General features: G+C 43.8%; 1 long non-coding RNA gene across 1 annotated transcript; it reads right to left on the bottom strand.

Moving 5' to 3' along the window:
* Window positions 1-386: 386 nt before the first annotated feature.
* LOC131382132 (uncharacterized) lies at window positions 387-14,369 on the bottom strand. Its single transcript, XR_009211330.1, has 3 exons — window positions 14,034-14,369; window positions 12,898-13,100; window positions 387-667 (listed from the first exon to the last, which is right to left on the bottom strand). It is a non-coding gene; the product is annotated as an uncharacterized LOC131382132 (long non-coding RNA).
* Between the last annotated feature and the right edge of the window lie 9,104 nt (window positions 14,370-23,473).

Here is a 23,473-nt window from a genome sequence, read left to right as displayed (position 1 = left end):
GACAGGTCTCAGTTAATTTAGAAAGTTTATTTTTGCCAAGGTTGAGAACGTGCACCCGTGACACAGCCTCAGGAGGTCTTGACTAAATGTGCCCACGATGGCTGGGTCACAGCTTGCTTTTATACATTTTAGGGAGACATGAGACATCAATCAATATATGTAAGATGTATATTAATTCCATTCAGAAAGGCAGGACAGTTCAAGCACGGAGAGGGCTTCCAGGTCACAGGTTGGTGAGACACAAACTGTTGTATTCTTTTGAGTTTCTGATTAGCCTTTCCAAAGGAGGCAATCAGATAGCATCTATCTTGGTGAGCAGAGGGATAACTGAATAGACTGGGAGGCAGGCTTGCCCTAAGCAGCTCCCAGCTTGACTTTTCCCTGTGGCTTAGTGATTTGGGGCCCCCAAGATGTATTTTCCTTTTACATATCTAAAGTGAAGACAATATAAACATAATATATACATATGTCTGAAAAGCTAAACTTTGAGAATTGTAGGTATAAATGGCTGAAATGTCTTCTGAAATACATGGACCAGAATGCAGACCGTGTGGTGCAGACAGATGCAGATTGGCACAGGACACGCACTGGCGTGGCAGGTGATCTACATGGGATGCAGACACACCTCAGCAGCTGACCTCTTTAACAAAGACAGGGGCTGGCAGAGCTGCATATTGAGAGAAGAGTGTTGAGTTAGGACACTATGAGCAGGAAATGATAGAAAATCAACCCAAACCAGGTTAAACGAAAAGAATGATTTAGGCTCGACGCGGTGGCTTGCGCCTGTAATTCCAGCACTTTGGGAGGCTGAGGCGGGCGGATCACGAGGTCAGGAGTTCAAGACCAGCCTGGCCAGGATGGTGAAACCCCATCTCTACTAAAAATACAAAAATTAGCCAGGCGGGTGCCTGTAATCCCAGCTACTCAGGAGGCTGAGGCAGAGAACTGCTTGAACCTGGGAGGCGGAGGCTGCACTGAGCCGAGATGGCGCCACTGCACTCCCACCTGGGCAACAGAGTGAAACTCCATCTCAAAAAAAAAAGATTTAGCTGAAGAACACAGAGGTGGCTCAAAGGACCATTGGCAGGATTCAGAGCCACTCTGGGGTCCCAGGCACTGGAACCAGGAATTCAAACATTGTCAGCTCACTCCCCCCAACCTCTTTCTCCTTTGTTCTACTTAAGCTTCCTTCTCTGCTAATACAGATGGACATTCTCTGCCCAGCAGGAAATGTAGCCAGCAGCAAGTGTCAAAGTCACATCCTGAAAGATCTGTAGGCAGAAATGAAAAGATGCCTTTTCTCAGTCTCAGTTTGAAAGATCTCAGGGAACGGCTCAGACTCTCCAGACTGAATTTTTATTCCCAACTTTTGAATTATCACTGTCATCGAGGGGGTGGGCTCGATGTTGACCCACCCTGGGTCACGTTCCTGTCAATGATCGAGAGCGAGCAGATTCCAAACTAGGATGTGGCTTAGCATAGACACGACCACTGGTACATTTGTTTGTGCTGAACAGCCCTTATGACGGGTCTCCGACAATCACCACCTTGGTCATTCCTAATACCTGACTGAGGAGGAGAGGCGGGCAGTTACTATAAGAAACCCAGCTTGGCCCAGCGCGATACTCACGCCTATAATCCCAGCACTTTGGGAGGCTGAGGCAGGCAGATTACTTGCGGTCAAGAGTTCAAGATCAGCCTGGCCAACATGAGGAAACCCTGTATCTACTAAAAATACAAAAATTAGCCGGGCATGGTGGCGAGTGCTTGTAGTCCCAGCTACTCGGGAGGCTGAGGCAGGAGAATCGCTTGAACCTGGGAGGAGGAGGTTGCAGTGAGCCGAGATGGCACCACTGCACTCCAGCCTGGGCAACAGTGAGACTGTCTCAAAACAAAAGAACCCCAGCCTGGAGGTATTTGTGGGTGCAGTAGTCACACTGACCGGGTTCCCAGAGCTACTCCACTGCTTACTAGCCAAACTATATTTTCATGTATCAGCTTCCTTGTTTATAAAATGAAAATAATGCTGATACCAGTTTCATGAGGTTGTTAATTGGATTAAATGGTTTATTCTATGTAAAGCCCTTAGAAAACAAGGTTGGAATAGGAAAGATTAGCTATCATTATTACTAATATATATGTCACTGAAATCAAACCAGAAAGACAACTCATTCATAAAGACGATTTCTATGCTGTCTTACATGCCCCATGCAGACCGTGAAGTCTGTAAAGTTACCTCCCATTCATCATCTTTTGCTCACTAGAAGCCATCCAGGCTTTCTGTGAAAAGTGCTCAGTGGGGTTCTGAGGCTGCCCCTCATCTTTCCGGGCCTCCACTCCACAGTGAGAGTCTTTTTCATTTTATGTTGCAAAGCAATTTATTCCCCAAATCCAGAATCCTTATAGAACTCCAGAGATAAAGCCTCACTTGAATGCTCATGATGGGCAAAGCTTTGTGTTGATCAGGTAGGACCATATCTCTGAGCCTCTCCCTGCTGCTCTGCAACAATGATCCCCCACTGCCCTCAGTGGCTTCATGGGTTCTATGTGCTGTCAGACCCTCTTTTACTGATCATAGCCTTCTCATTCCTATTATATCCGATAGTGCATTTCTAAGGTCTAGTTTTACATTCACTCAGTTTTTTTTTCTCTTTGAAAGGGAACCCTTATACACTGTTGGTGGGAGTGTAAATTAGTTTGACCATTGTGGATAACAGTGTGGTGATACCTCAGAGACCTAAAAACAGAACTACCATTCAACCCAGCAATCCCATTACTGAGTATATATCTAGAGGAATATAAATCATTCTATCATAAAGACACATGCATGCGAATGTTTACTGCAGCACTATTCACAATAGCAAAGACATGGAATCAACATAATTGCCCATTAATGACAGATTGGATAAAGGAAATGTGGTGCATATATGCCATGGAATACTACGCAACCATAAAAAAGAACAAGATCATGTCTTTTGCAGTAATATGGATGGAGCTGGAGGCCATTGTCCTTAGCAAACCAATGCAGGAACATAAAACCAAATACCGCATGTTCTCACTTATAAGTGGCAGCTAAATGATGAGAACACATGGACACATAGAGAGGGACAACACACATTGGGGCTTACTGAAGGGTGGAGGGTGGGAGGAGGGAGAGGATCAGGAAAAATAGCTATTGGATATTAGGCTTAGTACCTGGGTGACAAAATAATCTGTATAACAAACCCCTGTGACATAAGTTTACCTATACAAACAAACTTACATATGTACCCCTGAACCTAAAATAAAAATTAAAAGAATTTTTTTCTTTGCTTAATTGCACAAACTTCTATGTCTCCATCTCAATCCAGCTCAACTCAACAAAATCTCTTGAGGTTCTACTGTATACCAAGTACTGTGCTTGCTATCATTCATATTACTTCCTTTTTCTTTTCTCAGTCTCTAGTTTTCTTTTTTTCTGCGTTTCCCTAATGGAGTAATAATTTTCATGTACTTGAAGTGAAACTCTCTTACTTGCTGAAAACATATTAAAAATAAATCTATATATATCAGAACTTTGTATGAGAGCAAATTTCAGTTGAGAAGGGGTTACAGGTACCTGACTATGTGTCTGTTAATAGAAAGTTGTATATTATTCATTTCACAGTGCAGGTTCATTTTCTGTAATTAGTCCTTTTGTTGAATTTATAAAGTCCTGAGTTTTGAAATAATTCCTTTGCATATCCTTAATGAGAGATACCTCACTAATTATTAGTATTTATGGTCTCCGGTGAAGCTAAAGGTGGTCAAAGCAGTCAAGAACAGACTGATGCCTAAAGAGGGACTACTCTCATCTGGGTATGACTCCTTACACCTTCATGCCTCTTAAAGTGGGAACAATAATACTTCACATTTGGAAGAAAACAGGTTTATTAGATGCTAGTAAACCTCTTTTAATATGTTACTATGTAGCTAAAGAAAGACATGATGATTAACTAATTTATCATATAATCACAAACAATTGGAAGGCAAGGACCCACAGATGAATACTATGTTTGCAGAAATCTACCTAATTTATTTTTTTTTTTGAGACAGAGTCTTGCTCTGTCACCCAGGCTGGAGTGCAGTGGCACAATCTTGGCTCACTGCAAGCTCCACCTCCCCGGTTCACGCCATTCTCCTGCCTCAGCCTCCAGAGTAGCTGGAACTACAGGAGCCTGCCACCACACCCTGCTAAATTTTTTTGTATTTTTAGTAGAGACAGGGTTTCACCTTGTTAGCCAGGATGGTCGCAATCTCCCGACCTCATGATCTGCCCACCTTAGCTTCCCAAAGTGTTGGGATTACAGGCGTGAGCCACCGCGCCCGGCCTAAATCTACCTAATTTCATTGCTCCTACATTTATATCACATTTACTATTGAGTCACTCATTCATCAATCATTGTTGAGCATCTACTATGTGTGAAATTCCATGTTATGAGCTGAGGACTGAATGGTAAATAAGATAAAGCTATGCCCTTGAAAAGCTGACTGTTTACTAGGGGAGATAGACCTGCAAATGAATAACTATAATGCAGGGAGGTAAATATTCACAGGCAAATGTACAATGCTGTGGGAGGAGAAAGGAATAAATGACTAACCATTCTTGGTGGGAAGTCAGGAACAGCTGTACTCACCAGTCTTAAAAGTGAGAGCAGTAGGCTCCAGGAGAAGATAGTGGGCTGTGGGTAGGTCTTTCTGGAAGAGGAAGTATGTGTAAAGGTCACAGGGGATTGAAAGAGTGTGGAATGTTCAGCAGGTGGAGGGGAGCTCAGCAGGGCAGTTAGGCAGGATTGTGTGTGACAAAAGCTGGGAGTGAAGCTGGAAAGCTGGATAACAGATTGGGAAGGGCTGTGTGTTTCGTGCTAAGGATTTTAAACTTTCTCTTGGAAGGAATGATTTAATATTTCATGGGGAAATGATTTGATCAGAATCTGATAGGAAATCATAGAAATGCTTAGTAAATAGAGAACCTCCAGAGATAATTGAACAATTGCCCTTTAGATTAGCTTTCTGAGGATGCTCACTGAAAAAAGGAATTTTTGTTCAAATGTGGTTGTTGCATTCTTTCTTTTCTTTTTTTTTTTTTTTGAGACAGAGTCTCACTCTGTCACCCAGGCTGGAGTGCAGTGGCACAATCTCAGCTCACTGCAACATCTGCCCCCCAGGTTCAAGCGATTCTCCTGCCTCAGCTTCCCAAGTAGCTGAGATTACAGGTGCCTGCCACTGTGCCTAACCAATTTTTTAATTTTTAGTAAAAGACAGGGTTTCGCCATGTTGGCCATGCGTGTCTTGAACTCCTGACCTCAGGTGATCTGCCCGCCTCAGCCTCCCAAAGTGCTGGGCTTACAGTCGTGAGCCACTGCACCCAGCCAAAATTGCATTCTTGATTCCCCTCTCAGAGAAATGTTATGTATCAGAACATATTAGTAGCTCTGTGAAGACCAGCAGAAAAGGTATTAGTTTAACTTAAGTGATATTGCACGGGGCACAGCGTGTAGACTTAGAATGCTGAGGGACACTTGCTGGCACCTTAAACTTCAAACGTGTTTTCTAATGCGTTTCTGACGAGACAAGAAAACAGACTCAACTCCCCAGAACTCCATGCATCCTTAAAACCTCTGTCAGGACGGGCGAGGTGGCTCACGCCTGTAATCCCAGCACTTTGGGGGGCCGAAGAGGGTGGATCACAAGGTCAAGAGATCGAGACTAGCCTGGCCAACATGGTGAAACCCCGTCTCTACTAAAAATACAAAAATTAGCTGGGCATGGTGGTGCACGCCTGTAGTCCCAGCTACTCGGGACGCTGAGGTAGAAGAATCACGTGAACTCAGGAGGCGGAGGTTGCCGTAAGCCGAGATTGCACCACTGCACTCCAGCCTGGTGACAGAGTGAGACTCTGTCTCAAAAAAAAATGCTCCATCAGAGGCATTTGAACCAGAGCAACTCCATCTTGAATAGGGGCTGGGTAAAATAAGGCTGAGACCTACTGGGCTGCATTCCCAGGAGTTTAGGCATTCTAAGTCACAGGATGAGATAAGAGGTCAGAATAACGTACAGGTCACACAGCCCTTGCTGATAAAACAGCATGAGGTAAAGAAGCCAGCCCAAACACATCAAAAGGTGACAAAAGTGACCTCTGGTCGTCCTCCCTGCTTATTACATACTAATTATAATGTATTAGCATGCTAGAAGACACACCCACCAGTGCCATGACAGTTTACAAATGCCACGGTAACCTCTGGAAGTTACCCTATATTTTCTAAAAGGGGGAGGAATCTTCAGTTCCAGGAATTGCCCACCCCTTTCCCGGAAAACTCATGAATAATCCACCCCTTATAGAATACAATTGAGAAGTAACAATAAGTATCCTTAACCGAGCAGCTTAAGCTGCTGCTCTGCCTATGGAGTTGCCATTCTTTTATTCCTTTAGTTTCCTAATAAACTTGCTTCCACTTTACTCTATGGATTCATCCTGAATTCTTTCTTAGAAGAGATCCAAGATCCCTCTCTTGGGGTCTGGATGGAGACCGCTTTTCCATAACATCTCTGTGAGATAGAATCTAAACCTCTTCATATTATTTGTGGTAGGTGCCGAAAGCTTGTTATCTTTAATTATCTTTTGTATTTTACATTGTTTTTAAATTCATTCCTCAGTAACAATATGACAATGTTGTTCTTGTCATCCATAAAATTTCATTCCTCTCCCAGTGATAGGTTTAATGAATGAATTAATGTAATTATCCAGCACACATCTGTCCAGAGTTTACCATGGCCCAGACACTGTAGATACAGAAATAAATAAGGAAGGTATGTTCTCTGCTTTCTCTGGAGCTTACAGTACAGGGGATAGCCTAAGCCAAAATGTGGTCCTGTGAATTGAACTTAGCACATCAGCTCCTCTGTGATCTGGCCCCAGATGATGTGTGTGGTCTCACCTCCCACTGCTCAGCTCTCTCTCCTCCCTCCCCTCACCTCTTCCACATCACACTTGGCCTTTGAGATTCACTTTAATCCTGAATCTTGGAATTTCCTGACACTCCTCCTCCCCAGTCTTATTGGTGCCCTTTTTTTTTTTTGTACTCCAAATATTTCTTTGTACCCTGAGTATAACTCCGTCATAAATAACACATACCAAATAAACTTGCCATAATTACTGATTGACTTGAATCTTTCTCCCACATTAAACTATGAGCTACCTGAGACCAAGGACTATGTTTTTTTACATTCTATGGTCAAGACCCCTAAAGGCTCTTTGTTGAAGAGGCCAATGTGTAAACAGTCATGATGGTTCTGTAAATGGTAGCTATGTCTCCAAACCAAGAAACAATCTGTTTATATCTGCTCATATGGCTACTAAGGTGGCTGGGCTTGCCTTGGTGGGTATAGTCACATTCCACACTCAGATAACAATTGTTCAGTAAATGGTGAGTGCCAGAAGGAAAGGTAGAATTAGCTCCTCTTAGAGAATAATGAAGTTGTAATTTAGTTAATTACAACTTTATCAGATTAGGAGTTAAGAATGAACATAAGGGTGCCTGTAGTTCCAGCTACTCAGGAGGCTGAGGCAGGAGAATGGCGTGAACCCGGGAGGTGGAGCTTGCAGTGAGCCGAGATCACACCACTGCACTCCAGCCTGGGCGACAGAGCGAGACTCTGTCTCAAAAAAAAAAAAAAAAAAAAAAAATTAACGTAAGAGCATCCCTCTTCCATGTCCCATTCTTCTATTCTATTTTTGTAGTACTCAATGCTCCTGATCCCATTTTCACCACCCAACCAGGTCAAGTGAGTAGACGCAGTGGGGTCATAGCTTGAAGCTAAAGGTCCTAGCTTGAATGGCTTCCAGAACAGGGAGCTTGTGCTATGTCCCCTGCTGCATCCAAACAGAAATGAGCTTCCTCTTCTTCTCCTGATCACACTCTTAATTTTGAGTTGTATTTAAACCAAAACCACCAAGACTAAAATGCAACCCAGCCATCTAGAACAACCTGTATACACCCTTGGAGGCTGGGCCTGGAGATCAGGGCTGGTTGTAGGTGATAAAGGGGTTTCTCTTTGACCATAACATGAGATTGTTGGGCTGGGAAGATGGGTGAGAGCTGGGAAAGAGGGTGAGTAGATACCCACTGTAGTGTTGAAAGCAACCCTGCACCATTGTTTTCCTAAATTTTGAGGTTCAGTTGAGTTCAAGGAACCTTTCTAGGGCACTCACGGTGTGGCACGACCAGGTGCTAGAGATATAATCATTTGCAAGGTATGTAAAATCATTGCAAGGTAGATAAAACTCCTGCTGTCAGAGCTTGTGGTCAAGTAAATACAAAGAGATACAGACAAGTGTTATGATAGACGTCTTATAAGATATTAAGGAGGAGGTGATGATATCACACAGCCTGCTAATCAGAGAAAATTAATGGAACTGTCTAGCCCTCTCTATAGAAAAACAGATGGCTGCTTTGACTCATTTAGCTCCAGTGAAAGAGCAGTGTCAAAGTTCGGCAGTGGGGCGATCCAGTGGGCAGAAACACTCGTCCATATGTCCCTCTTTTTTTTTTTTTTTTTTTGAGACTGAGTCTCGCTCTGTCACCCAGGCTGAAGTGCAGTGGCATGATCTCAGCTCACTGCAACCTCCACCTCCAGGGTTCAAGTGATTCTCCTGCCTCAGCCTCCTGAGTAGCTGGGACTACAGATGCCCACCACCACACCTGGCTAATTTTTGTATTTTTAGTAGAGACGGGGTTTCACCATATTGGCCAGGCTGGTCTTCAACTCCTGACCTTGTGATCCACCCACCCCGGCCTCCCAAAGTGCTGGGATTACAGGCGTGAGCCACTGTGCCCAGTCTTTTTTTTTTTAAGCTTTTCCAAGGAATTAATGCTGTGAAGAGAAGACAGAGTCAGTGGTGGTGATATCAGTGATGGCTGGCAGCGACCAGGGTGAGCAACGTCATTGGTAGGGGTGCATCTGTGATGATACCTGGGGTATGTGCACTCATTAGGGAAGGGAGAAATGAGGGAGGACCTCTCCCCTTCTTCTGAAGGCTTTGGATTGGGCTGTGGATGTTCACTACTGAAAGAGAATGGTCTTTATTTGTTGGGTCTCATCTGGATAGTGAGTGAACTCATTCTCTCCAGCACATTCTTTTACCACTGTACTTTGCATAACCAAACCAATCATCAATGGAATGAAATATCTATTACAGAATCATTAATTAAATGCACAAAGCCCAAATAAATATGGTGATGAAGCTACAAAAAGTAAAATAGAGTCTGCCTCTTTTTAAAGAAGACTTTCAAAGCATTTTTCTTCATGGTAATTGGCATTTTACAATGAGTTGTTCTCCAAGATTGCTGTTAGGACCAGAGCCCAAGCAAGATCCTGTGATGACGAGGTTCCCTGGCAACTAAGCCCCATAAACAGTGTTAGAGACAGACTACAAAACAGAATTCTGTACTGTGTCAGGATGCATTTAACAAGGCTTTGGTGTCTATTTGGTATTTTTATGATTTGTAGAGCAGCAAGACAAGTGGGCTTAGCAGCCCAGGGTAGTTGCTATAGTAATAACTAGTGCAAGTTTTGAGATCCATTAAATTTTTTTTAGGGTTAGAAATGTTTAAATATTGTGATAGTTCTTTCTCTAAAATAAATGAAAATACAGAAAATTCACTAATTTGCTAAATTCTCAACCTCACAAAGTCCTTTAATAAAGATACTTAGAAAAAGTCTAGAAATTTAAATAAAGAAAAGCTGTCACTACAGTTATTTCTTGAAGCCATAATCCAACCTGATACCTTCATTTTCCTTTACAAAGAAAACTATAGCCCCTCTTTTGGTATTGTCATGAATTATTGATGTTAGATTAAATATTGCTCTAGGATATAGAGCCTGGTGTTCCCTTTGACAGACTGAAAAATTGGTATGTATCAAAGAAACAATCCTTCACTACTGACCAAATTCCAATCCTTCTGTCACTATAAAAGCAGTAAATAACCAATCTAGGATTGAAATACATGGTGTGGTCACCTCACTTCCAGGATTTTCAGGGCCTAGGCAAGAGTACAAATGGAGGCCCACATGACATAGGTCTAAAAGTTATAAACGAAGCTTGTAATTTGTTAAATAAAATATGGTCTATCCTTCTATATTGACAAGTGTACTTTCTTTCTTTTTTTTTGAGACGGAGTTTTGCTCTTGTTGCCCAGGCTGGAGTGCAATGGCGTGATCTCGGCTCACTGCAACCTCCACCTCCTAGGTTCAAGAGATTGTCCTGCCTCAGCCTCCCTAGTAGCTGGGACTACAGGCACCCACTGCCATGCCCAGCTAATTTTTCGTATTTTTAGTAGAGACAAGGTTTCACTGTGTTGGCCAGACTGGTCTCGAACTCCTGACCTCAGGTGATCCACCTGCCTCAGCCTCCCAAACTGCTAGGATTACAGGCATGAGCCATTGCGCCCGGCTGACAAGTGTGCTTTCATGACACTTGGAAGGCAAGGTCTGATTTAGAATTCTTGGACTACTTAGTGTTGTTCACTGAAGTGTGGAGAACTGGTCTAGTCCCCAGGCTGCAGCACCCACCCCCTGGGTGCCATTCTTCTCTTCTCACCACCAGCCCCACCCTTGTACTGCAGAGGCTTGTAGCACATGGTATCAGTGTGGACACCCTAGTCTTGCACAGACAACTAATGCACCTTCCACCACCTCCCCAATGGCTGCCATGGCCCCCTGTAGTGCCACGTTGGGTTCTCTAGATGTTCTGTCCTTCCTTGGAGCAGACCCAGAGAAGAGACCAGTGCGAGGCCTGGAAAATGGCTGAGTGCCATTTGCAGAGGGAATCCTAGTGCCTCACATACCTGGAGTGAGACCTAGAAGAGAGGGCATGAGCTCCAGGCAGGTGTGTCCTTTTGGCCCTGAAGGAAGGGCATGACCACAGAAGGGCAAGAGTGAACTTCCTGAAGCAGGGGGTCCAGGGCGGGACCCCTTTCTACCCACATGATGGGGGGATGGATATTAGGAAACCTCCTTGCACTGACTAAAGGTTCAAACCACCCCACTCTGACCTGACTATATTATACTCTCCCCCAGGGTATCTTGTTTACTTTCCTAGAATAATTACTTTTACCAGCTTCCGGACAAGCAAGAGGATATGCTATTATCCATGGGAAAATAGACCAGGAGAAGGCAAAGTGGCTTCCTAACAAACTGCCAGATATTATTGGAAGCTTGGGTTGCAGAGAGGATATTGAAAGCAGGGAACTGAAAGCACCCTCTTAGGTTTCAGGATCCATCTTCAAAGATGGCAGCCCTTCTATAACGAGGAAAAGCCTCGCCTCCTCACATCAGTCAGAACCCCTGCCCGGTGTCGCCTGCACATCTCACCCCTCTGCTCTCTCTGCCCTTTTATGGGATACCAGCAGAGCTGGCTGTGTTAGATAATCTTCTCTGCTCTCTGACAGCCATCTCTCTACTCTTCTCATCAATCTCACCCTGTCTGACATCAATGATTTCTTTGTGGGTCAAGGCCTGACCTGGATCTCTTGAAACCTGGTCTGTACCTTTTCTCACCCACAGGATGCCAATTCATCTTGCTCTGCTTACCTCTCGATGAATGACTCATCTAGGGGTGGAGTGGGGAGGCCAGCCACACCTGAAACATGTGCCTCTTGGATTCTGGAGATTTAAGTGCTCTGTACTTTGCATCTGATTTTGACTATTTCAAGCAATGGAAGGAGAGAGATGAGGATAAAGCTACTTGTTGACACTTCCTCATTTCATATCAGGAACCAGAAAATGAAAGAAAGATTTTTTTTTTTTTTTTTTTTTTTTTTTTTTTTTGGTGGTGGGCTTCTCCCTTTCACTTGTTCTGTGTTCCTCAGCTAATTTCCTGCCAGGGCAATTTCAGGTTCAACTTGCTTTTTAAAGTTCTGAATCATACCAGTGACTCAAAGCCAATTTTAGTAGAGAAGAAAAGCTAAGCTGGAGGTCTATAAAGAATCAAACCTAGTAGGAAATATGAATTATTATTTTTGGAACTTTTGGCAAACACCCACTAAAGCATTATTCATTCATTCACGAAAAATATGTTGAAGACATGCTCAACGGATGGTATAATACAAAGGAGTTAAATACTTTTCTCTGAAAGATGCATAGATTTTTTAAAAATTGAATCCTTATTTTTTCATGGAGTGAAACAAAACTTAGAAGTGGTAGTTACTATAAATGCGTCAAGTGTGTTGCTATTGAAAAGAGCAAGAGGGCCAGGCATGGTGGCTCATGCCTGTAATCCCAACACATTGGGAGGCTGAGGTGGGCGGATCACTTGAGGTCAGGAGTTCAAGACCAGCCTGGCCAACATGGTGAAAGCTTGTCTCTACTAAAAATACAAAAATTAGCCAGGCATGGTGGTGCATGCCTGTAATCCCAGCTAGTCAGAAAACTGAGACGTGAGAATTGTTTGAACCTGGGAGGTGGAGGTTGCAGTGAGCTGACCATGCCACTGCACTCCAGCCTGGGCAACAGAGACCCTGTCTCAAAAAAAAAAAAAAAGAAAAAAGAAACTGTGGAGTTCCTCAACTAGGAACTAGGATGATGAATTCCTAACATTAAACATTTATTTTCTAAATCTTAGAGCTGGAGGACACCTCATCGATTATCTCGTCAATGATACACACAACTTTTCAACTTCAATAATGAGAGGTCCAGAGAGGGTGAATGACTTGCCTGAAGTTGCACAGCTGCTCAGCCTGTAGCAAAACCAGGCCTGAAGTCTGGATCTCCCATCTTTCTATGAGCAAGTGCTCTCTCCAGGAACAATCATGATAGTTATTATTCATCAATTATAAAGCAAGGCACTTTCTCTTATGCAATACTACTTAATAGTCATACCTCAGAAAGGAAAGAATCTCATTCCCAAGGTCACATTCTTTCCATTGGTCAGCTCCGCTTTGCCCTATGCTACAGTACTGGGAACCATCTTCTTCTGCTTGTCACCTTTTCTTAAGCAGCCAAGACCAAATGGGGAAAATGAGAATCTGTCTCCACATTCATGTTTGCTTGTCCACTACTTCATTTCTTCCATCTTTCATTCTCTGTACAAAGTGTTGAGTCAGGTGCCATGGAAGATTGAAAAATAAAACAGAAGGTAAGATATAGATCTACCCCTTAACTTAAGATATCCAACATCTTGAGAGGTGACAGCCTGCTGGCAGTCCTCACAGCCCTCGCTCACTCTCTGCGCCTCCTCTGCCTGGGCTCCCACTTTGGCGGCACTTCAGGAGCCCTTCAGCCCACCGCTGCACTGTGGGAGCCCCTTTCTGGGCTGGCCAAGACCGGAGCCGGCTCCCTCAGCTTGCAGGGAGGTGTGGAGAGGCGCGAGCGGGAACCGGGACTGTGCGCGGCGCTTGTGGGCCAGCTGGAGTTCCGGGTGGGCATGGGCTTGGTGGGCCCCGCGCTCAGAGGAGCCGGCCGGCCCCAGGTAATGAGGGGCTTGGTACCTGGGCCAGCGGCTGCGGAGGGTGTACTGGGTCCCCCAGCAGTGCCAGCCCACTGGCGCTGCGCTCGATTTCTCGCCGGGCCTTAGCTGCCTTCCCGCGGGGCAGGGCTGGGGACCTGCCTGAGCCTCCCACCCGTTCCGTGGGGTCCTGTGCGGCCCGAGCCTCCCTAATGAGCACCGCCCCCTGCTCCACGGTGCCTAGTCCCATCGACCACCTAAGGGCTGAGGAGTGCGGGTGCATGGCGCGGGACTGGCATGAAGCTCCACCTGCAGCCCCGGTGCGGGATCCACTGGGTGAAGCCAGCTGGGCTTCTGAGTCTGCTGGGAATGTGGAGAACCTTTGTGTAGCTCAAGGTTTGTAAACACACCAATCGGCACTGTGTGTCTAGCTCAGGGTTTGTGAATGCCCCAATCGACCCTGTGTCTAGTTACTCTGGTGGGGACTTGGAAAACCTTCATGTCAAAACTCTATGTAGCTAATGTGGTGGGGATATGGAGAACCTTTGTCCAGCTCAGACTGTAAACTCACCAATCAGCACCCTGTGAAAACGCGTCTGGAATTGGCGGGTTCTTGGTCTCACTGACTTCAAGAATGAAGCCATGGCCCTTCGCGGTGAGCGTCACAGCTCTTAACGTGGCGCGTCTGGCGTTGTTCTTTCCTTCTGATGTTTGGACGTGTTCAGAGTTTTTTCCTCCTAGGTGGGTTCTTGGTCTCACTGGCTCAGAAGTGAAGCTGCAGATTTTCACGGTGTTACAGCTCCTAAGGCGGTGTATCTGGACTTGTTCGTTTCTCCAGCTGGGTTCATGGTCTCGCTGGCTTCAAGAGTGAAGTTGCAGACGTTTGTGGTGAGTGTTACAGCTCATAAAAACAGGGCCGGGCGCGGTGGCTCACGCTTGTAATCCCAGCACTTTGGGAGGCCGAGGTGGGCGGATCACAAGGTCAGGATATCGAGACCACGGTGAAACCCCATCTCTACTAAAAATACAAAAAATTAGCCGGGCGTGGTGGCGGGCGCCTGTAGTCCCAGCTACTCGGAGAGGCTGAGGCAGGAGAATGGCGTGAACCCGGGAGGCGGGGCTTGCAGTGAGCCGAGATCCCGCCACTGCACTCCAGCCTGGGCGACAGAGCGAGACTCCGTCTCCAAAAAAAAAAAAAAAAAACAACGTAGACCTGAAGAGTAAGCAGTAGCAAGACTTATTGCAAACAGCAAAACAACAAACCTTCCACGGTGTGGAAAGGGACCCAGCGGGTTGCCACTGCCTGCTTGGGCAGCCTGCTTTTATTCTCTTATCTGGCTCCACCCACATCCTGCTGATTGGTAGAGCCGAGTGGTCTGTTTTGACAGGGCGCTGATTGGTGCCTTTACAGTCCCTGAGCTAGACACAAAGGTTCTCCACATCCCCACCAGAGTAGCTAGATACAGAGTGTCCACACAAAGGTTCTCCAAGGCCCCACCAGAGTAGTTAGATACAGAGTGTTGATAGGTGCATTCACAAACCCTGAGCTAGACACAGGGTGCTGATTGGTGTATTCACAATCCCTGAGCTAGACATAAAGGTTCTCCACCTCCCCACTGGATTAGCTAGATAGAGAGTGTCAGTTGGTGTATTCGCAAACCCAGAGCTAGACACAGGGTGCTGATTGGTGTATTTACAATCCCTGAGCTAGACATAAAGGTTCTCCACATCCCCACCAGACTCAGAAGCCCAGCTGGCTTCACCCAGTGGATCCCGCACCGGGGCTGCAGGTGGAGTTGCCTGCCAGTCCCGTGCCGTGGGCCCGCACTCCTCAGCCCTTGGGTGGTCGATGGGACTAGGCACCGTGGAACAGTGGGAGGCGCTCATCGGGGACGGTCCGGCCGCACAGGACTGCACGGAGGGGGTGGGAGGCTCAGGCAGGTCCCGAGCCCTGCCCCGCGGGAAGGCAGCTAAGGCCCAGCGAGAAATCGAGCGCAGCGCCAGTGGGCTGGCACTGCTGGGGGACCCAGTACACCCTCCGCAGCCGCTGGCCCGGGTGCCAAGCCCCTCATTACCTGGGGCCGGCCGGCTCCTCCGAGTGCGGGGCCGCCACGCCCAGGCCCAGCCAGAACTCCAGCTGGCCCGCAAGCGCCATGTGCAGCCCCATTTCCCGCTCGCGCCTCTCTACAGCTCCCTGCAAGCTGAGGGAGCCGGCTCCGGTCTTGGCCAGCCCAGAAAGGGGCTCCCACGGTGCATCGGTGGGCTGAAGGGCTCCTGAAGTGCCGCCAAAGTGGGAGCCCAGGCAGAGGAGGTGCGGAGAGCGAGCGAGGGCTGTGAGGACTGCCAGCAGGCTGTCACCTCTCAAAAACAGACCACTGGGCTCTACCAGTCAGCAGGATGTGGGTGGGGCCAGATAAGAGAATAAAAGCATGCTGCCCCAACCAGCAGTGGCAACCCGCTCGGGTCCACTTCCACGCTGTGGAAGCTTTGTTCTTTCACTCTTTGCAATAAATCTTGCTTCTGCTCACTCTTTGGGTCCACACTGCTTTTATGAGCTGTAACACTCACCGCAAAGGTCTGCAGCTTCACTCCTGAGACCACGAACCCACCAGAAGGAAGAAACTCCGAACACATCTGAACATCAGAAGGAACAAACTCCAGACGCGCCACCTTAAGAGCTGTAACACTCACCGCGAGGGTCCTCGGCTTCATTCTTGAAGTCAGTGAGACCAAGAACCCACCAATTCTGAACACAATCTAAAAGTGGATATAGGTCAGGCACAATGGCTCACTTCTGTAATCCCAGCACTTTAAGAGGCCAAGGCAGGAGGATTGCTTTAAGCCCAGGAGTTTGAGAGCAGCCTGGGCAACAACGAGAAATCCTATCTCTATTAAAAAAAAAAAAAAAATTAGCTGGGCACCTGTAGTCCTAGCTAGTTGGGAGGCTGAGGCAGGATGATCCCTTGATCCCAGGAGTTCAAGGCTGCAGTGAGCTATGATTGTACCACTACACTCCAGACTGGGTCTGTCTCAAATAAATAAAAGCGAGACTCTGTCTCAATAAATTAAAGGGGAATATAAGACTTGTTCACAAATAACTATAGTCACTAACTATACTGTGCAATATGTCTCAAAAAACTTACTCTAATTGTCCAACTGAAACTTCTTACCCTTTAGTCAATATCTACCCATTCTCCTAAGCCCTAGCCTCTGTAACCACCATTCTACTCTGTCTTTCTAGAAGTTCAATTGTTTTAGATTCCACAGGTAAGTGAGAACTGCAGTCTTTTTCTGTGCCTGGTTATGGTTTATTTCACTTAGTTTAATGTCCTCCAGGTTCATTTCATGTTGTTGCAAATGATAGGATTTCTTTATTTTTAAAGGCTGAATAGTAATCCATTGTGGGTATCTATTACATTTTCTTTATCCATTCATCCATTTATAGACACTTACTTTGATTCCACAACTTGTCATTGTGAATAAGGCTGTAATTAACATGGGATTGCAGATAACATACTAATTTCATACTAATTTCAAATCCTTTGTATCTATACCTACAAGACGGATTGCTGGATCATATCGTGATTTTATTTTTAGTGTTTTGAGGAACCTCCATAGTGTGGTTTTCTGTAATGGCTTTACTAATTTACATCCCACCAACAGCGTACAAGGATTCCTTTTTCTCCACATCCTCATCAACACTTGTTACCTTTCGTCCTTTTGATAATAGCTATTCTAAGTGTGAGATATTTCAGTGTGTTTTTAATTTGCATTTTCCTAATGATTAGTGATGTTAAGCATTTTTTGTGTATCTGTTGGCCATTTTTATGTCTTCTTTCGAGAAATATCTATTAAGATCCTTTGCCCATTTTTAAATTGGGTTATTTGTTTTCTTTTTATTTAATTATTTGAGTTCCTTTGGATATTAAGCCCTTATCAGATGTACAGCTTGCAAATATTTTCTCCCAATCCATAGGTTGTCTCTTTATTAATTGTTTCCTTTGCCACACAGAAGCTTTTTTGTTTGGTGTAGTCCCTTTGGCTATTTTTGTTTTTGTTGTCTGAGACTTTTGGGTCAAATCCAAAAAAATTGCCCAAATCAATGCTGTGTAGTTTTTTCCTTATGTTTTCTTCCATTAGTTTTACAGTTTCAAGTCCTATATTTAAGTATTTAATCACTTTGAGTTTTTTTTTTTTTTCTTTTAAATAGACGGGATTTTGTCATGTTGCTCAGATCTTGAACTCCTGAGGTTAAGCAATCTGCCTGCCTGGCCTCCCAAAGTGCTGGGATGACAGGCATGAGCCATTGTGCCCAGCCTGAGTTGATTTTTGCAGATGGTGTAAGAGTCTGATATCATTCTTTTGCATGTGGTTATCCTGTTTCCCCAATGCCCTTTATTGAAGAGATTGTCCTTTTCCCATTGTGTGTTTTTGACACCTTTGTCAAAAATTAAAGAATTATAATGTGTGGGTTCATTTCTGGATTCTCTGTTTTTCTATTCCATTGGTCAATGTATCTGTTTTTATGCCAGTACCATGCTGTTTTAACTATGATAGCTTTGTAATATAGTTTGAAATCAGGTTAAGGCGATGCCTCTAGCTTTGTCCTTTTTTTTTTTTTTTTTTTTTTTGAGACAGGGTCTCACTTTGTCACCCAGTCTGGAGTGCAGTGGTGCAATCATAGCTCACTGTGGACTCAAACTCTTGAGCTAAAGAGATCCTCTCACCTCAACCTTCTAAGGAGTTGGAATTATAGATGTGCATCACCATGTCTGGCACATTTTTATTATTATTTTTATTTTTTGTAGAGACAAATTCTTGCTATGTATTCTAGGCGGTCTTGAACCCCCAGAATCAAGTGATACTCTTGTCTCAGCTTCCCAAAGTGCTGGGATTACAGATGTGAGCCACCATTCCCAGCTGCTTTGTTCTTTTTGCTAAATTTTGCCTTAGCTATTCAGGTTTGCGTGTGTGTGTGTGTGTGTGTGTGTGTGTGTGTGTGTGTGTGGTTACATACGAATTTTAGGATTATTTTTTCTAAGTCTGTGAAAAATGACATTGGAATTTTAATAGGAATTTCACTGAATCTGTAGATTGCTTTGGGCACTATAGACTTTCTAAAAATATTAATTCTTTAAATTCATGAACACAGGATATTTTTCCATTTGTGTCTTCAAATTTTTTCATTAATATTTTATAGTTTTAGTGTACAGATCTTTCACTTCTTTGGTTAAATTTATTTCTAAGGACTTACTTTTTTTTTGTAGCTATTGTAAATGGAATTGTTTTCTTGATTTATTTTTCGTATAGCCTGCTGTTAATGTATAGAAACCCTAGTGATTTTTGTGCATTGATTTTGTACCCTGCAACTTTACAGAATTTGCTTATTAGTTCTGACAATTTTTTTAATGGAGTCTTCAGGGTTTTGTATATATAAGGTCATGTTATCAGCAAATAGTGAAAATTTTACTAGTTTTCTTTCCTATTTGAATGCCTTTTATTTCTTAAAGAATAATTTAAAATAATGAACTTAAGGGGAAATCTAGATTTTCCAAATAGATCCTTGGAAAGTAATAAAAACTTCTTAACTTCTAGACAGTCCAGTCTTATAGGATGTAAAAATTCAGATGCTAACTAAAATCTAGTTAATAACAAAACATAAATTTTTATTAAATCTACTGAGCTTTCACCCTGAGTTACGTAAATTTGAACAAATTGGTGGATAAGTAAATATTCAGATTTTGATGGAAATGGATAAAAAGTGAGTTGAATAGAAAGATTTTGATTGGGCAAAAGCAGCACTTCGTTTTTTGTCTTTTTTCTTTCTTTTTGTTTATTTGTTTAGCACTCTGCCACATTGCAACCCTACATGGTTACTCTATGAGAAAATAAAATATAAAACGAAATGTCTTAACCTGTGAAATTACGCAAGACCTCCATGATGTCTTTGGGCATTCTAAACCTTAATAATTTAGATTGAAGGCAGGTAGAAATTTGGAACAAATATGGATCTACTTTTTGTTCACAACCTACTAGTACACAATGAAAAACTCTAATTCTGGGTTTGAGATTCTTTGAAAAAGGAAAAAGAATGGCACCATAAATGAGAAGGAAAATGTGGCCCTATCACTAGTTAAATTAAAGCCTGTAGAACACAAGAATAGAATTTTCACTTTGCCTTTGAATGCTCCTTTCAGATTTATTACCGCTATGTTCACAACCTAGGTATTTAAGTTTAAAGTTAAAAAAATAATAACGTGACTTCAAGAACAGGGAGAAACAGGACTTCAGCTACATCTGTGATACTTTATTTCCTTAGAAACATGTGAGGTAAACATGGGGAAATGGGAACATTTATTAAATCTGGATGGTGGTGACTGAGAGCATGTTATTTTCTTCTCCCTATTTTCTTGACTGTTTGAAATGCCTCATAATAAAACACCTGCACACAGGCTTTCTGAAGATCTGATCATTTTTATAAGCCATCAAATCATTCCACTTCTTTTATCATTGTTTTGATTTACCACTGAGGAAATTACACCACAGAAATGACAGTGTAGAGTGACTAGGACTTCCAACCAATTAGTAGAGATAGGGAAAGTGACCAGTAGAAGTGGACAATCTGGAGGGGCAAAAATTTGTTTATTCCTCAGGTCCCTCCAAAGCTTGTTGAGGAGATTGCTGCTAGATGCATGGTGTAGGCGGGGCACACGGGCACGATGGGTAATTCTCCCCTGGCGCAGGTTCCCTTACTGCTGGGCATTGGCTGGGCTACTTCTGAGGTGATTTGGCTGCCACAGGACCTAAGAATGCCTTTTCAAGAGTCTAGGTAAGGGTGCCTCACCCACAAAACTGGGGGAACATCTCAAATACTTCATGAAACATCACGTCAAGTTTAGATTTTCAGAGGTAAAAGGAAGAAAGGTCAAACATAGGATACCAAGGCAGGATATCTGACTATCTTTTAATTATATTTTGTCCTCTTTCAGGCTCATAATGTGGTTTTGACTTGGGGGGCAGGAGATTTAGTTGTGGCTGGCCCTACCTAAAAGGATGGTGGTTAAGTTAAAGCGCCGTAGAAGCTGTCCAAATCTCCCATGACACTTTCAGTCCACCACTAATATTCTGCGACTTGGCAGTTGTACCCAGTACAATCTATTATATGGTAGGCTTAGGTTCCTTTTAGCTACCTGATAGAGTACCAGGCAAATTCATGAACTAGGTAAGCAGTGTTTCTTTTGTTTTGTTTTGTTTTGTTTTTTGTTTTTTGTTTTTTTGTTTTTTTTTGAGACAGGGTCTCACTCTGTCACCAGGCTGGAGTACAGTGGTGAGATCTTGGTTCACTGCAGCCTCCGCCTCCTGGGTTCAAGCAATTCTCCTGCCTCAGCCTCCCAAGTAGCTGGAATTACAGGTGTGCACCACCAGGCCCAGCTAATTTTTAGTAGAGATGGGGTTTTGCCATGTTGGCCAGGCTGGTCTCAAACTCTTGGCCTCAGGTGATCCACTCGCCTCGGCCTCCCAAAGTATTGGGATTACAGGGGTGAGCCACTGCACCTGAACAGTAAGCAGTGTTTTTAATAGGTGATATGAGAGATTGAGTGCTTCTAATGAGACAGTTACTGGAGTATTTCTTTGTGTGCCTTGTTTAATTCTCACGCTGTACTTTAAGATAGGTAGTTTCTTCCGTACCTGAATTACAAGGAATCAGAAGCTCAAATAATTTGACAAAAGTCACATGATAAACGATCGAGACAGGATTTGAGCCCAGGACAGTCTAATGCAGCAGGCATGGTCTTTTAAAATATCCCATGCTGTCTCCTCATCCTTCGCGACCATTTGGGGGGCTTTAGTCTTACCTTATTCTCTTTAGGAGGTGGGGGTGGGTACATGGAGAAGGAGTAGCTACGTAGTGGCAGCTTTAGGGCTGAAATGGGATATCTCTCCTCCTCTCCAAGAATGGTTGCTCTGAATCCTGTATCTTCATGTCTTTTTGGGGACATTGTCCATTATTGTGTAGTACCCACTCTCCCACTCTATTAGCTATATCCCTCTCTGTACAATGTGTGCAAATCTCTCTTATTTTTCAGGAAGCTTCCATATGACACTGCATTTCCCTTTAACTATCACCCAATCTGGTAGCTACTCACCACATGTGGCAAGTGAGTGCTTGAAATATGGCAAGTATAACTGAGGGGTTGCCTTTAAGATTTTAGAAATGGAAGCAGTACATAATATTTTTCTTCTCTCTCTCTCTTTTTACTTTTGCAGAGATAGGGTCTCGCTTTGTTGCCCAGCTTGGTCTCAAACTCCTGACCTCAAGTGATCCACCTGCCATGGCCTCCCAAAGTGCTGGGATTACAGGCATAAGCTACCATGCCCAGCCAAAAATATCTGTCCATTAAACTCAACTCTACCATTCTGGACTGTATTCCACTCTGCATCACATAAGACATTCTTGTATGTCAGTGGATGTATTAAGTGTGTTCATCATCTAGTATTATACATAAGTGCTTCCTCTATCTAGTCTGTCAATGGATGGATTCAGTTTCTTTTTTCTTTTTTTTGAGACAGAGTCTCACTCTGTTGTGCAGTCTGGGGTGTAGTGGCGCGATCTCGGCTTACTGCAACCTCTGCCTCCTGGGTTCAAACAATTCTCCTGCCTCAGCCTCCCGAGTAGCTGGGATTACAGGCATGTGCCAGCATGCCTGGCTAATTTTTGTATTTTTAGTAGAGATGGGTTTTTACCATGTTGGCCAGGCTGGTCTCAAACTCTTGACCTCAGGTGATCTGCCTGCCTCGGCCTCCGAAAGTATTGGGATTCTAGGCGTGAGCCACCATGCCCAGCCTCAGTTTCAGTTATTTTTTACATGCACCCATGTGTTTATATACACACTGTAACATGTTTATTGGAATATTTTATTCAGAGAGCATAGGTTACGGAGATACCTATGCATATCATAGTTGATAATTAAACTGAAATATTATTTTAATTATAATATCTTTAAATTATTTATCTAGTTTTCTATCTTATTGTATCAGCTGGGATTCTCCAGAGAAACAGGGCCAATGGGAGACATATGTTTATTATAAGGAATTGGCTCAGCAATTACAGAGACCAAGAAGTCCCAGGATCTGTAGTCAGCAAGCTGGAGATCCAGGACAGCTGGTGGTTTAGATCCAGTTTGAGTCTGAAGGTCTGAGAACTAGGAAAGCCAATGGTGTTAAGTGGCACACTGACCATTTCTAAGTAGTCCAGGCAGAACTCTCTGGCCTTTAATGTGAAAGAATAAATTCAACTCAACACAAATAAATAGGACTCAAGGAAGTTGAGAATGTGGGAACTGCTTTTGGCAATTTCACTTGGAGGTGACAGTCATTCTGGAGGATAATAAGTAACATGAATTGCGAGAGTATCACAGATTTGGACCCCGTGAGGATTTATCTAAGGAATAATCCCAAAGATTTTTTTTAAATGTACATATTCAAATATATTTATAGCAGAGATATTGAAAGCAGGGGAAATTGCAGGTAACTTTCATGTTCAAGAGGCAGGTAAAACTTAAATAAACAGATACGACCTCTTCATGAAATACTAAGTAGCAGTAAAATGAATAATCTTGAAGCCACATTGTTCTGTGGAAAAGTGTATGTGACCTTAATGCTCATTTTCCCCTTAATTTCAGGGGCTCATTGTTGCAGATATGTGACATGTGAGCCAAAACCATGGTACAGTTCCTCAAAATCATCATATTATCCCCAAGGCACTACTGAGCAACACAGAATTTCTGACAGTCTTGTGGAAATTAAAACTGAAAGTTCTCTTCTCCAGTTTTTACTGCCATATTTTATTCTCCACTCTTTAATTTATTATTATTTTTTTTAGACAGTCTCACTCTGTCAACCAGGTTGGAGTGCAATGGCATGATCTTGGCTCACTGCAACCTCCACCACCTGGGTTCAAGCAATTCTCCCACCTCAGCCTCCCGAATAGCTGGGATTACAGGCACCTGC

This window comes from Hylobates moloch, unplaced genomic scaffold (assembly GCF_009828535.3).
Source record: "Hylobates moloch isolate HMO894 unplaced genomic scaffold, HMol_V3 SCAFFOLD_20, whole genome shotgun sequence".
Lineage (NCBI taxonomy): Eukaryota > Metazoa > Chordata > Mammalia > Primates > Hylobatidae > Hylobates > Hylobates moloch.
Note: the sequence above shows the minus strand (reverse complement) of the source record. Positions and strands in the feature narration are given on the sequence as shown.